We start from the raw sequence: 17,460 nt of genomic DNA, 5'->3' as shown, positions 1-17,460 counted from the left end.
CTAATCATAGAACGTACGCCGGCCGGCAAAGTTACAAATAGATTGATCACTTCCGGTCATGCGCCATAGTGTCTGTGTGTGTGATAACTACACAGTAACCTTGGTACAATTCTGCGGCCAACGGCGTCCTTGTAATTGGAGGATGCTGACGTGATGAAAGCCTTGGATCAGCTGTCAGGATCAGCGTCATGACAGCATACATACAAACTGCCACGAACTACGTACACTTTGCTCTTTCCCTTACAGTAGGTTGTTTGATGTCTGGCAGTCTGCATGCTCAGTCGTCTGTTACACTCATGGTGAACTTTTTCTGGATGCAATGAAATCAGTTAAATATTAAAGGCACAAGAAAGACGCTTCCACTTGTTGCCCTAAGAAAGGGTCGACAATACGCGCTTTCCCTCACTGTCTCTCTTTCGCTCACACTCTCATTCTCTCTCTCAACATATGCACACACACACGCACACGCAAACACATACACAAACACACAAATATAACGAACATGGCAACATGCACTGACACCACTCATATGAAGTCATACGTTATTGTGCAGTGTAGGTAGTCTTTACAGTGAAATAGTCTCGTAGTGATTTTCATCCAAAAGAGACCACAATAGCAGCAAATGTATAATCATGGCGTCTGAGTGTTTTGACGACTGTGCTGATAGGCAACGTGATCAGGAAATGAACGCTTCTTTCTCATTTACCCATCCTCACATAACTGCCCTTTCCAGAGACCACAGAAAGCATTGTACTGTAATGATAACACTCTTAATGGCAAACTGTGGAATTAGGTTCTGTATATGGTTAAGCCATATTTTCAAAGACAATGCAGCAACCTGATCACATATTGGATTTCACAAACGTTATGTAGCACTGCATATGAGAAACGTTGATACAGTAACGCATCACATGGATTTCCTTGGGTTTCCAGTTTCAAATTGCTCTTTATACTCTGAAATCTAAGTTTCATTTCAACACACACGTTTCCTAAAGGTCGTGATGTAGTTAGGGGAGGGGGGGGGCGGAGAGGTTCCTGTTTTGATGATAGATTTAGAATAGGCTTTCAGCAACATATACTTGAAGCGGAAGGTGACTATGCTTTTCGTAGGCCGAAATCGGATGAATAGGCTAGTCCAAACTCGAATATTTACAGACCACGGGAATATTGCTGAGTGTGGCGTAAAACCTAACTCACTCACTCACTAACTGCATTAGCCTTGTGTCTAAAACTGAATAAGGTTTTCGTAACAACAACATCACATTAAAGATATCATTCCTTTTCACCATGTGGTTTTAGATAGCACTGAAAACAACCAATCGATTTCGGTAGAGCTGCTTTTATCTCGATTCTACGTCCAGTCACGTAAGGTCCAATGTGTGTTCAACTGAGAACGTCTCTGTGTAATTTGAGCTATCAATTGAGACGCAGTACTGAGACTTAAGTTTTAAAAAATGTTTAATTATATCATTCAAACATGACACGGAGGATAAATGAGAAGAATCTGTTCTCAAAATCGTTATGAAAAAATTGAGGCAATTTTCGAGTTAAGCTTGAGTTTAATAAGATAAAGAGAAGCAGGTGTGTCGAGGATGTCACGCTAGTTATCAAGCATAGCTGTTCTTGACCACAGAACGGTAAACAGAAACGATAGGAAATATGTTCCAGAAATTGGCATGCCCTTGAAAAGGGTCGCATGGATACTGATGTTGAATCAGACAGGGTCAGTAGTGCCCCGTTTCCCTCGTCATCATGCCATGTTTGTGGAGTCACAAGCTGATGCCCATGCTGTTGATCACCAGATTGTCCGGTCCAAATTCGGTTATTTACAGGCTGTTGAAATACAGCTGAAATATTGCTGAGGGCAGTGTTAATCAATAGACAACAACTCTTCGGTGGGGAATTGACACATTGGACCTGTTATATCCGGAAATCCTAATCGCCGACAATAGAAGGTACCATGTCACAAAAACAGTTTTCACATTTGGACACACAATTTCCTGACTTAAACATATTCGGCATGCTTAAGCACAGTCACCATGCAGGTATTAGCTTGCCCTTTCATGTCAGAGATAAGTAAACGAAGTCCCCAATGTACATGTTTGATTCGAATACTTGATATTCCAGAACAACCGGGAAATAGGGGAATATAGTATCGTATTTCTCGTAACACAAACTAACTGAATTAAAAGATACCCTTTACCCATATAATTCGATCCCACTCGAAAGTCCATTCATGTCCTGCAGAAATGTCACTTTTATACAAAGACGCAGGGATCATGAAACTTCATCTCAGCAATTGGCAGCCATGAAAACCGATACATTGTATCCGCCCGTGGGGACCCGACAGAAGCACTGACATCAAGAGGGAAGAGTCAACAGTTTTCCTCGGACCATGATTCTCACGAAACTGTATAAATGAAATGGTATTCAGTTGCATGTGGTCTGAAGTGAGAGACATCACGTCGAGTCTCCTGGCAACTTCTTTATTGCAGTGTTTCGGTGCAGTGCTAGTAAACGGTGTTAGCATCCTCCCAGAAACGTGGACATCCATTGCAATAAAGAACACTCCATATAACCTCTTCCTCTACATCATAGTAACTTGTAAGTGTCACTTTAAAAAATAAAACAAAACTATAACTACAGTTGAGCATACTAAATGTACTTACGCCCTTAAGAGCCACCACATCCCACACAATCGATAAACCACAAGAAGACAAATCAAATTTTCTCAGTCCATTGTTTTTGGCATGGCAAACCCGTCCAGTTCGGATTATTCCAATGCTTTCTGGGTACAGTTTGAATCCTCAGTGGTGCCATTTCATTCATTGGAGAAAATGTCTTCAACCTAAGTGAGATATAAAGAATTATCAGAGTCCTCATATATGCCTGCCTTGTTTGCCAACAAGTCGAGACATTATAAGTATTGGTTGGGCTGAATGATGATATCGTGAAGTGTTCACAGAATTTAATTAGATCCGGTGTCTGGTAACTTAAGGGTTGAGTTCCGCTAACCCAAACAGGGTTAACTGAACACTCGGGAGGTATCCAGGTTGTCCTGTTATTATGGGACGGAACAATTAAAACATTTTGGTAATATTTTTGACCGATTTAAGAGGTGGATTAAAAGTAAGATATCATAGTAACTGTTTGAATTATGTAATGTCCGTTTATATATATGCAAAGTCAGGTTATATTACTTGACACAAGGGGTTATCTCGAGATGGGCAGCATGTCAATGTCTGTTTATTGTAACAGGACCGCAATGACACAAATATTGAGTGCGTCTAACGTTTATCTAGTGAAGCCCATCAAGAAACGAAACCTTTTTCTCTTAAATTCTAATCATTGCACTACCACATCTCTCAAACATACATTCTCAAATGATATTTAATCATATATCATTGTTTGTGTGATTTTGAATGGAGATTTTACCAGGATGCATTAAGTCGTTTGGAATAACAACGTTTATTGTTTATCAACGTCTCAGGACTGCCTCCATATACAATATGTTAGGTAAACTGCGACATCCATCTGTGAAGTGGTCCAATTTCATGATTGCCGTCACAATCTATGGGATTTCATTTCCTCCTGGACCTAGAACAGCATTTCTTTGCATTTGTTTGACAGATAGATTTATATTGGTTGTTCATGGGGTCCGAACCCTGCCTTTCTATACGTTGATCCAATGGCTGTGATCAGTTAAAGGGAGGCTACCCCCAATTTTCAGGGTGAGTACACAGAGTATATTCAAAGAGAACTGAAGTTCTGTATTTCGATCCTTTCATGAAAAGTTATATGCATGTTTGCATCTGGCCGTTCGACAATCGCTTTGTCTCTAAAGATATTATTATTTGGATCAAACAATAACATCTTGAGAAACAGTCATCTTTGAGTGTAGTATACAGTCAGTGGAATATCCCAGGTATGTACCTGCTATATTAAGACAATAACCTAAAACCTTACACCTATTTAACCTCACTTTCTATGATTCTGGTATCTCATGATCTCCCGATTTCACAGAGTCATTGAGATACTTGTCACTAATTACATTGGCTGTACCTTGACCGAACTTTGATTCTCAGATCCTGGAGCATAGCTCTCTTTAAGATAAAAGTCATTTCAGGTTTAGTCCGTACTGTATATTGTCTGTGCCTGTAAGCAGCACGTAACTCATCATTAGCCATTCCGACAAAAATACCACGCTTGGGGTGAATTACACGTAAGGCAACCCCAACAAAACCGATGTCCTTCTCTAATGATAGAACGTACGCCGGTCGCCAAAGTTACAAACAGATTGATCACTTCCGGTCATACGTCACAGTGTCTGTGTGTGTGATAACTACACAATGACCTTGGAACAATTCTGCGGCCAACGGCGTCCTTGTAATTGGGGGATGCTGACGCGATAAAGGCGTTTGAAAGTCAGCGTCATAACAGCAGACATGCACTCTGCCACGAACAACGTACATATTCCTTTTTCCTTACAGTTGGCTGTTAGATGCCTTACAGCCTGTGTGATCAGTCGACTCTTACAACCATATAGAACTTTACCATGAGACAATTAAATCAATTAGATATTCAAGGCGCTTGTTGCCCTAAAAAAGGTCGACTATACACGCCTTCTCTGAGTGTCTCACTCTCACTCTCACTCTCACTCTCCAGACCCCGACATACACACCCCAACACACACACGCGCGCACAAACATACACACACAACGAACAAGGCAAAATACACTTACTCCATTCATACTAAGTCATATGTTATTATGCAATATCGTGTGAAACTGTGTGAAACTGATGTATTATTCTAACTCTATCGCTAATGTCACAGTAGCAGCAAATATATAACCATGGGGTCTGGGTCTTTTTGACGACTGTTCTGATAGGCAACGTGATCAGGAAATGAACGCTTCTTTCTCATTTACCCATCCTCACACAGCTGCCCTTTCCAGAGACCACAGAAAGCATTGTACTGTAATGATAACACTCTTAATGGCAAACTGTGGAATTAAGTTCTTTATATGGTTCATCCATATTTTCAAAGACATTCCAGCAACCTGATCACATACTGGATTTCACAAAGGTTATGTAGCGTTGCATATGCGAAACGTTGATAAACTAACACGTTAGAGGTTTATTTCTTCATATAGCATATCACTACTGGCACATTTCACAAATTGGGAATTGTGTCCCTAACAGCTTACCATACTGATAAGCTGACTGCCAGCAGCTACATCCGGGGCTCTGACACACGCTGCTCCTGCAGTCTGTGCACTCAAGTGATACAAAGACTGCACGTGTCATATGCCTGACACACACCATGCTGGCAATGGTCGATACATGTACTTTCTGTAATTACAGGTATGCAAGTTTGTTTAAATGAATTGTTCATATTAATACAGTTTCTGCAGTTAATGTATGAAATGTCTGTTAAACAAAGTTCGGCCTAACTACAGTTCCAGTGGTAGGCAGATAGGGAACGTAGAAAAAGGACTTTACTGTGGAGAGATTAGTGAAGAAATGAGCAATGCTGTTTTTCAAGTCCACATCGATTTATTTGGAACAGACCATGACTTTATGCAAATTAGTGTGCGATAATATTGTATTATAAATGACTTTTGAAATGCCCATTCTAAAATTAAACTCAGCTTCATTATAAACCACCAAGGCGTCTCACTTTCACAAAATGAGGAAACAGGTAAGAGAAGTCGTCTCATGTGTCAGCACAAAAAATACTAATATTTACAAAGAAATTTTTATGAGTAGGTTTGCATCATCCTTGTGTCTAAAAACTGAACAAGGATTTTGTTACAACAACTTGACATTAAAGATATCTCTCCTTCTTACAAATATATCAATACTTTTCACCACGTGTTTTTAGATAGCACTGAAAACAACCAGACTCCAATCTATTTCCGTAGAGCTGCTTTTATCTCTATTCTACTTCCAGTAAAGTTAGGTCCCAATGTGTATTTTGTATGATACTAAGAATGTGTCTTTTGTAATTGGAGATATCATTTGAGACGCAGTATTGAGATTTAATTTGCAAAGAGCTGTTACTTTAATGACATGATTCAAACATAACATGGAAGCAAGATAAGGAGAAATTGTTATCCACATTGTTATGAAAAGAATATTTCAGACAAAAATGTCGGTGTTGAGCTCGAGTATAACAAAACAAAGAGAAGCATGTGTGTCGGGGGATGTCACACACTTTGCTGTGCTTGACCATGGAACGGTAAGCAGAAACGATAGGAAATAAGTTCCAGAAATTGGCATGCCCTTGAATATGGTCACATGGATACTGATGTTGAATCAGACAGGGTCAGTAGTGCCCCGTTTGCTGCGTCATCATGCCATGTTTGTGGAGCTGATGCCCATGCTGTTGATCACCAGATTGACCGGGCCAAATTCGGTTATTTACAGGCTGCTGAAATACAGCTGAAATATTGCTGAGGGCAGTGTTAATCAATAGACAACAACTCTTCGGTGGATAACTGACACAAGGGAAACATTTGACCCGTGATATCCGGAAATCCCAATCGCCGACAAGAGAAAGCACCGTGTACATGTAGGTATCGTGTCACAAAAACAGTTTCCCATTTGGACACACAATTGCCTGACTTATACATCTTCGTCATGCTTAAGCACAACCACCATGCTGATTTTAGCTTGTCCTTTCATGTCAGAGATAATCAAACGAAATGCCTTTGTAATGTTTGATTCAAACACTTAATACTACAGAACAATTGGGGAATATAATATCGCATTTCTTGTGACATAAACGAACTGAATTTAAAGATAACCTTTAGAAGGAAGAATATTTATATGCGCCAACTGTTTTCCTCGGACCATGATTGTCACGAAACTGTATAAATGGAATGATATCAACTTTCATATGATCTTCAAGTGAGTTTTGACAAGTGCCCGGTTGCACCAACGTTGGCCTTAGTCGACTTTATTGTTCTGTTCTACTGAAATATCGTCTCTCTTTAAAATGGACACCCCCACTTGGACACATTACCAACTCTGTAATGATGTCGCAAAACTTTATGAAGACAAGTTTACCAAAACAGCTACCCAAATCTGGATAGAGCTATTACACGTCTTTAATGACAACGTGAAACCAGACCTTGTTAATGCGAAATCTTCTCTACATATTAGCAGCGAGTTCATTTGGGTTCTAACTTAAACGATGTATATATTTGCAGCGGGTATATTAACAATACTTGGTTCTTATCAGATATCAAATGCAGTTTTTAACAAATACTCAGATAACGTAAACCTCGGAGCATCAACATGGTATTAGTTTGTCTATTAACCCATATTTTTACACTTTAAAGGAGAAAATACACTATTTATGGGACACCTTAACCTTGTTTAATATCTTGTCTGAAGTATTCCTTGAAAACATTCACTACTTAAAGATGAGTTTTCGAAGCAACTAAATGCATGCCAAAGTGCATTATGCATTTAATTATGAATGATGAAACTAAACTGATATTTTCCAGAGACAGTAGATATAGAACCCCCCTGGTGAACTAAAGTCTCTCCCAGAAATTGAAAAGTGTCACAAAAAAATATTGCTTCAACTTCTGCTGGAAGTTCGGTGAAACTGATTTCTGTAATACTCTGATGTGTGAGCGAGTATTGTTTTACCCCACTTTTAGGAATACTAAAGTTGAAATTTGAATAGGAGTTTGAAATGTGCGACAACAACAAGCGACATGGGTGTTACAACTTCCGATAGAGTTTAAGTGCACCCGACTTCTGAAATAACCCGTCAAGGGATTATGAGTTGAACGGGACAGTCAGCACATTCATCAACTATAAGCTTCATTAAAGGAGAGGGGCCTTGTCGTCGTAATTGAAATCAGTCCCACCTTTGACCTCCCACTTCCTTTTTATTTGGCTTCACTATAATGACCTGCTAATCACAAAGTGACGGATAGAATGAACTTGTATATTTCTCCCAGTCACTTGCTATGTTATTTCTTAGTAGTTTACACTACATCTTTCTGTTTTAAGCAGACGAGTGAGCCTCAGTTTATTCCAGCACCATTCCATCTGTAATATGGCGGCTTTGGGAGACCCGCATCTTACTTCCTTAAAATGAATAGATGCTTTTGAAAATTGAACGATACATTCAGATTCACTCTATTCTCAGTAGTCACTTAACAACCATGATCCCATCCCATTTGGTTGGCTGACCAATAAAGTAAGAACAGAATCACAATTGTCAGTAACATGCATGTTTGGCAACTTCTTTAGTGCAGTTTTTCGGTGCATTGCAAGGAAACGATGTTAGCATCTACCCAGAGCCGTCGCCACCATTGCAATAATGAAGTTGTCACTCCATATAACCTCTCCCTCTTCATCACAGTAACTTCTAAATGTCACTTTAAAAAATAAAACAAAACCCTAGCTATAGCTGAGCATCTTCTACAGCATCTACGTACAGAGGAAAGCATACAGCGTACATTTGTTGAAGCAACGGTTGAACATAATTATGTACTTACGCCCTTAAGAGCCACTACATCCCACACAATTGATAAACTACAAGAAGGCAAATCACATTCTCTCAATACTTTGCTCGTGGCACGACCAGCACGTTCACCTCAGATTATTCCTAATCCTTTCTGGGTACAATTTGAATCTTCAGCGGTGCCATTTCAGTCTTTGGAGAAAATATCTTCAACCCAAGTGAGACATAAACAATTATCACAGTCCTCATATATGCCTGCCTTGTGTGCCAACAAGTCGAGACATTACAAGTATTGGTTGTACTGCATGATAATATTGTAAAGCGTACACAGAATTTAACCCGATCCGATGTCAGGCAGCTTAAGGGTCGAGTTGCGACAACCCAAACAGGGTTAACTGAACACTGGGGAGGTGTACATATTGGCCTGTTATTATGGGAGGGAAAAATTAAAACAATTTGGCAATATTTATGACTGATTTAAGAGGTGGATTATCATCGTAACTGTTTGAATTATGAGAAGTCCGTGTATGTATGTGCAATGTCAGGTTATATTACTTGACACTAGGGATTATCTCGAGATGGGCAGCATGTCAGTGTCTCTTTATTGACCCATGTAACAGGACAGCAATGACACAAACATTGAGTGCTTCTAACGTTTATCTAGTGAAGCCCATCAAGAAACGAAACCTTTTTCTCTTACATTCTAATCATCTCACTACCACATCTCTCAAACATACATTCTCAAATGATATTTAATCATATAGCATTGTTTGTGTGATTTTGAATTGAGATTTTACCTGGATATATGAAATCTTTTGAGATAACGACGTTTATTGCATATCAACGTCTCAGGACTGCCTCCATATACAATATGTTATGTAAACTACAACATCCATCAGTGAAGCGGACCAGTTTCATCTATGGGATTTCATTTCCCCTTGGACCTTGAATAGCATTTCTTTGCATTTGTTTGACAGATATATTTATATTGGCTGTTCATGGGGTCCGAACCCTCCAATTGCTGTCATCAGTTAAAGGGAGGCTACACCCAAACCATATTTCAGGGTGAGTGCACAGAGTATGGTCAAAGAGAACTGGTGTTCTGTATTTCGATCCTTTCATGAAGAATTACGTTTCATGTTTGAGTCTGGCTGTCAGACAAGCGCTTTGTCTCTGAAAACATTCTATTTGAATAGAACAATAACATCATGGGAAACAACCATCTTTAAATGTAGTATACAGTCAGTGGAATATCCCGTGTATGTACGCTGCTATATTAAAGCAATAACCTAAAACCTCACACCTATTTAACCTAACTTTCTATCAGTCTGGTATCTCATGATCTCCTGATTACACAGTCATTATGATACTTGTCACTGATTGCATTGGCTGGAACTTGACCGAACATTGAGTCTCAGGTCATGGTGCATAGCTCTCATTTAGGTGAAAGTCACTTCTGGTTTGCACTGTACGCTGTCTGTGCCTGCCAGCATCACGTAACTGGTCATTAGCCAATCCGACAGAAACAATAACACGCATCGGGTTCATTGCACGTAAAGCAACTCCAACAAAACCGATGTCCTTCTCTAATGATAGAACACGGTCGGCAAAGTAACAAATAGATCGATCACTTCCGGTCATGCGTCACAGTATCGTATGTGAGTCTACTACACAATGACCTTGGAACAATTCTGCCGCCAGCGGCGTCCTTGTAATTGGGGGATGCTGACGTGATGAAGGCAATGAAAGTCGTGCCAGGATCAGCGTCATAACCGCACACAAGAAAATGTCACGAACAAAGGACACTTGCTTTTTTCCCTCTCTATTGGTTGTCTGACTTCTGTCATTCCTCGCGTTCAGTGGGACCTACCTTTCTATTGATCGAGGTCTACTTTACCCTGAAAGAAAAATTATTAAAATCAATGAAATATTCAAGGCATAAGAAAAAATCTTGGGATTGCTGAGGTATCGTAATTACCAATCCACCTAAGGTCAACCCTACCCTTCCCAATACCTTTCTTCTATCTCTCCTAACATAATTAATGATGCTTTATTGCACAATGCGATTCATGCTTGTGTGGGGGCATTTATATTTCTCTAACCAGATCGCTGTTGTCATAATCCCTGCAAATAATGACTCCTACTGTTTTTACCAGAATGGAACAGTAAAAGCAAATGCAAATTTAATGACAGATAAGTGTTTTGGGGAATATGCCAATAGGCAACACGAACAGGAAATGAAAATTTCTTTTTCATTTCCCGTGCTCAAGTAGCTACCCATTTCAGAGACGCCATAAAGCATTGCACTGAAAAGATAAAATTGTTTATGGCAAACGGTGAAATTAGATTCTATATATGGTTAATTCATTTTTAAAGGGAATTCTAGCAGCTTAATCACATGTTGAATTTTAATAGCTTATGTAACACTACATTGGACAGTGTAGATAAACATGACGTATTACCCATTTATGTCAGTAATTAGGGTCGTGGTTTCACAGGTCAACCGTATTGACGTCGTGCATAAGTCGGTATCAACGGTACAACCACTGTGGTATTGTTGACGTCACACATAGAACTTTGTTCGTGAAGTTCAGAGCTCGTGATGTGTGACGTCACACATACATCACTGTTGACGTAACTCAAACAGTAGACAACTCGGTCTTGCTGAAGCTGTTTGGCTGGTTAATCGACTGATTGTTTTCTGGTGCTTGTGTTTCATAAGTTCCAACATTGCCGCAGTAATACAAACTATCCTTTGTCTGCAAATACAAGAAATAATGTTTTCTGGATGTCACTTACATAACAGTGTTTTAATATATATTTCACTATGGAAGCTTTTGAGACGTATTCTAATGAAAAACGTTATGGATCTAACTGTTTTATTGTCTGCACGACGTTTCTGGGTTACCCCTTGCCCCTTCGTCAGGTGGATTCTAACTAAGATAGTCTAGCGATATACAAAAGTTGGGATAAGATACTAAAGGTTGGGATGGTGCTGTAACTGTGGAAATAACAGGTGATTAGTGAAGTCTTGTGTCTAATTAGACCCTAGTTTCTTCGAAGTATAATTGGCAAAACTACCAGACCATCCAGTCACTGATATAATGACCAGGAATATGTGTTAATAAGGCAGCGACCGTTTTAGTCGCCTTTTGCAATAATCATGTTTCTGATTACCATCTGATCTGTGACACCGAACATTGCCTAACAGCGTCCCCTCGTTTGTCTTCATTGACCACGGAATGATACAGAAGCAAGACGATCATTAAAAGACTCTACATGAGGAAACCTCTCATTTGTTTGCGCACAGACTGCTTTTTCAAGGACTTAAGGACAATAAACATCTTATATTAGGGAATGTCATTATGTGTTTACGGGTGACAGTTATATTTGATAGGGTTATGGGTCCGCTGGTAAAACCTTTCCACGTTCTGACAATCTCAGTTACAAAGTTTGGACATATTTCCCTGCCAACAATCATTAAGAGAAGAGGTGACGGTATCGGTGGCATTTCGGTGTTATGTCATGGCTATGCAGCTGGACAGTAATTGACATGGCCCAGGTGTCTAGGATAGATAACGATGTCACTGACAGAATGTCTTGTTGCCATTTCAGGAGAACTGGGGAAGGCTGCCTAGACGCCAGACATTGAATGACTCCATCAGAATGCGTGTATATGTCGATTTGGTATCCATTAAAGTGATGGACTCAAACAAACCATCAAGGAAACAAAACTGTTTAACTTTACAAAGTCACTATTTTAGACTTTTATGAAACGAGGTCTTGAGATCAGGTTGATTACTATGTATATATAATTATATATCTATTCTGATGCCAGAAAGGAAGTCTGTCGTTCCCAATATATGGGGAATGCACGAAGGCAAGAGACGTCAAGACAAATTCATTAATTTGAGACTTTCTGCAACATGTACTGTATTGAAAAATATAGTTTTACTGTATATCCCTTGATCCAAAATCGTAACATAAATTTCTGGGGTTTTTTCATCTTAAACACAAAATGTTCTACAAGAACGAAAATATGTTTGTGGATTCCCAACTTCCTTGGATCTCAGAAACTTGAAGAAGGATTTTTGTTAGAGCAACTTGACATTTAACATTTTTCCTTCTTTTTGCACATCAAAGCTTTTCACAACCTATTCTAAAATAGAACCGAAAACAACCAGGCTCCGATTCCTCGTAATTCGGATTGCCATTTGAGACGTAGAACTAAAACATATTTCTAAAAAAGCTGATGTATTAATGGCGTGATTCAAACATGCCGTGGAAGCAAGATGAGAAGAATCTGCTCCCAACAATATTAAAAAAATGTGAGACAATGAAAAACGGTGCATCTACAAAATGTTGTGAATACATGTACAGAGCTTGTGTTGAACTGCCAGTATAAGAACACAAATAGAAGCAGGTGTGTCAGGGTTGTCACACTAATTACTGAGCGTAGGTGCGTTTGGCCGCTGACCGGTAAGCGGAAATGATAGGTAATAATAGCTCCTAGCAATCTACAAACTCAACGAGGAATGTTATTGAATATACAACTTCTCTATCATAAATCTGTGCGCCATTTCTACGAAGTTCCTTACACGGCCATCAAGCAAGTGTTAAGAGCTACACTGGAACGTTGCTCTAAAGAAATCTCCTTATCCAAAACATTAGCTTCTAAATACTTCTCAAAGAAATTTATTGACGTACCTTTGAATAAGGTCATACGAAAATGATGTAGAGGTAGAAAAGAACAGTTGTGTTTCACTTCTTATGTCATGTTCGCGGAGCTACATTACTGCTGGCGATATTGGTCAACATACGCTGTAATCAGCACTACACACATACTGTACCCATTGATGTGCGCTGCATGGCTTTCAGTCACGATATATGTATGAATCTGATGTAATCTTCATGATCAAGCACAAATGGGGGCATGGTGGGCGAGATATCTAAGGCACCAGGCTAGTGATCCAGCGAGGTTGAGGTGTCGAGATCGAGCCCACCTTTGACCGGGTGTAAAAACCTTGGAGTCAGCTTTCTGTACAGACTCTTTCAGTGTTGTCACAACCCCTAGTGTACAGTACACAATCCTGTGCACTTAAAAGAACCCACGAATCCGTTGGTATATGACCAGATGGTGGCCACATGAACACATGCATACACCTAGTTGCGGGTACAGCAACGTGCAGTAAACTTAGACAAAGTGCTGTGACCATGTGTCCCAGTCCACCCAACTCTCAACTGGGTACCTCGTTAGGATGAGAGCCACAATAAATTCGGTGCGCCTGGTGGCAGCAAGAGTTGTATACTCCCTAGGGAGTTGAGATTGAAAAACGATGTGCTGTTGAGATTGACATCCAGTGATCGAGGGGAAAATACCAGCGCCTTGAGCATGCACTTGTGCGTGGATATGTGCGCTATATAAATATCCTATCTATCTAATAAAAGTATCTATCTAAATGTACCTCACTCCAGCAATATATGTATACTTCTTTGATATAATCAACATTTTTACGGACGCGATCCATGTACCTCTCTAATATAATCTGCATAATTTTCATCAACATACATGCACCTTCCTGATAAAATCTGCATAATTCCCTTCATACATGCACCTCTCTAACATAATCTGCACAATTGCCATCTGCATGCACACACAATATCATATATCAATACACAAGATACAATATCACATAGGTGCAAAACAAGAGCGATCAATTTCGTACGTGGTCATTCTTGTTCAAAACATATCATTGAATGATTTGGTTAGTTCAAAGCGACAAAATGAATTGCTTCTAACTGCAAAGTATTCTGAACGCATAAGCATATTTCATGTTCCTGTTCCAGGGTGGAACATGTCACAAATACACGCAAAGCCAAATGAGTATTTCTCTCTTGCGAATACGGGTACATATGAATCTAAACACGACCGCATCGTTAGATGTCACTGAGTTGTCAAATCTGAAAATGGCCACTGACCTGTATATATTTACTCCAAGAAAGCGTCATAGTTTCCATACCTCCTGCATCTGAGATACGTTCATTCATGCTGAATGTCTCCCTCTAATTGTATTTCCTTTACTTGCACTCTTCTTCGGTGCTTGTTTTACCATGTTGTGTCCCACCTGCATCCTCAAAATATACTGAGCAGGGAAACAAGCCATCACATGAAAGCACAAGTGTTCCTCTATTTTTTCCCAGTTTTTTTTTTTCACAAGTTGCCCAAATACAAATCTTGTGAAGAATCCTGGAAACAAATAAAAGAAAACCTGTGCTTTTATGTGATCCTCCCAGTATATATACCTTAAGTAAGTATAAATTGGGGTACAAAAGTTCCTTGAGTTTGGGAATTTAAAAAAAACGCACACAGAAATATCCCGTTTTCACTTACCCGTGTGTAGGTTCTTTCATTTGTCAGTTTCCATTCATGAGACAAGTGCAGAAAGGGTATCTGTCACCAGCAATCAAAATATGGAATGCTCAATGGACATTTCCGCATTCTATACGTTCTACTCAGTACATAGGGCAAATATCTCGTGTTTTTATCTGCCATGGTCGTCAAAAAGGGACAATGTTTTATATAATACAACCACCGGCCTTTGAAAATGACCTACAAAGAGGACACTAAACTCACTGCCGTGTATTACCATTTGTCTTGAGTGAGTTAATGATTTGGTATCAACGAGTAAAAGCGAGTTTGATTCTAAGTCTTTCATGAGTTTAATAAAAATGATATTTCCCGGAAGCGAATTTAGTATTCTGTCTATTACTCTCCAAAATAGATTGAAATGTTAGTCGTATGTAATGAGACCCAGTGTAATATTGCCTATGTATACTCCACAGGCAAGTGATAATACCTTACGATATTTCTGCTAGTTCTGTACCGCATAAGTCACATATCTTGAGCACGTCAACCTTTATTGCAGAAGTGTTTTTCTTATTAGCCTTTGGGCAAGAATGTCAAACGAACGCAGATACAATCATCTCCAAGCACAACTAATGTATTGGAAACACTTTTCAGCGAGTAATACGATCAGAATTAACCCAGTTTCGGAGTGAAATCATGGTTGCCCTTTGGATTTTCATGTATGTTAATGTATATTTGTTATCATGGGAGAGTGATATAATGTATATTTGTTATCATGGGAGAGTGATATAATGTATATTTGTTATCATGGGAGAGTGATATAATGTATATTTGTTATCATGGGAGAGTGATATAATGTATATTTGTTATCATGGGAGAGTGATATAATGTATATTTGTTATCATGGGAGAGTGATATAATGTATATTTGTTATCATGGGAGAGTGATATAATGTATATTTGTTATCATGGGAGAGTGATATAATGTATATTTGTTATCATGGGAGAGTGATATAATGTATATTTGTTATCATGGGAGAGTGATATAATGTATATTTGTTATCATAGATCGATCAATCGATTGAGTGTTTGACTATTTGTGGTGTGCGTTTCATCGTCCATTTTAGACGGGAAAAAACTGAAATAATCTTTCCCACAATACAAATTAAATCGTCATGCTCGCAGTAGATATAGATTCATAAAACTTGATTTTGAAAAACGTGTAACCTCTGCGACGCATGTGATGTTGGCGATGTAGTTCATCGCAATTTCTTTTCTCTGCCCTTTTTTCAAACTTCACGGGAAAACGTATCTCCCAGACCATTCTGTTATAAAACGTACGTGTGAACTGAAAACGAATTAGTGTTTCAGGACAAATACATGTATGTTTTATAGGCTATCATGAACTGTTTTGAAAAATGAAAGCTTTATGTTTTCACAATCTACTGCCATCTAATTTTGTCACCTGCAAAATCTTTTTGTTCATGATTCAAAAACTGCGAGTCGCATGTAGTTTTTATCCTTTAACTTGATGAAAGTAAACCATAATCTAATTGATTCTCAAGCTGACTTTAGACCTTGACGCTACGATTTAAAAAATGGCGGCGCCCTGTCGCGGACATACGCCAGTCGGAGAATAAAATTAATGCTGTCTGGGAATGCTTTCACCGATTTACAAAATCTGAACTACTTTCTACTGAAGGTAAACTGTGTAATTGATTGATAGACAGTGGGATTTTGCATGGCAATGCTTACAACATAAAACACTTTCACTCTTGGAGGAGAGGTGGGTGCCAGATAATACTACTTACAATATTCTTGTCACTTCGACCACAATCTCGATCGCTTCCGACTAAAAAATCATTATGTCACAAGTTGTGTCATTTAAAATCCCTTTGGTTATTAATCATTTACTACAACTAATAAATGGTTTTGATCTTTTTAATTCGATGAAAACAGATCTATACAGCATCTTCTACATTGGAAGTGAGGTGGGTGTCGAACCACCCGGTTTAATTCGTACAGGCTTCCACAACGCTCGCTTCGCACTCACAAACAACATATTTAGCACGTACTTAGGGGTCCCATGGAAATCCGTGCATGGCGATACCATCACCCGACACCTGGAAGCATTTGACTGCAGCCCAACGATTCGGCGTGTGTTTGTTGACGTCCAGAAATCAGCAAATTGACGAGCTTGTTACGTATAATTATGTATTCAGCTCTCGTAAGCCTAAGATATCGTAACTTTTCTCGTAGCATCCGTAACTCCAGTGTTACAGCATAGGAGGTACAATGGCTACAAGAAAACTTACGAGATGTTAGGCTTAAGAGAGTTTTGTGAAACTGGCCCCTGTCTGTGGTTACGTTGGCCTGCGAGAATGAAGGAAACAACTTGACACTTTTAGACACGTGGTATTGATTAACCACGCGTTTTTAAAGAGTGAATTTGGTGGTTTGCTTAAGACTAACCACAAGTCTTTCAATAATGTGAAATTTATGTTTGTCTAGCAGAACTACGCCGCAATTTATGTGATATTGTCTGTTTTAATGGGCCATGGCGACCTAGAGACACACTCGGTGGCGGTGACTGTGACCGGGCAAGC

The sequence above is a fragment of the Haliotis asinina genome, chromosome 16 (genome assembly GCF_037392515.1).
Source record: "Haliotis asinina isolate JCU_RB_2024 chromosome 16, JCU_Hal_asi_v2, whole genome shotgun sequence".
Classification (NCBI taxonomy): Eukaryota; Metazoa; Mollusca; class Gastropoda; order Lepetellida; family Haliotidae; genus Haliotis; species Haliotis asinina.
This window is presented reverse-complemented; position numbering follows the sequence as displayed.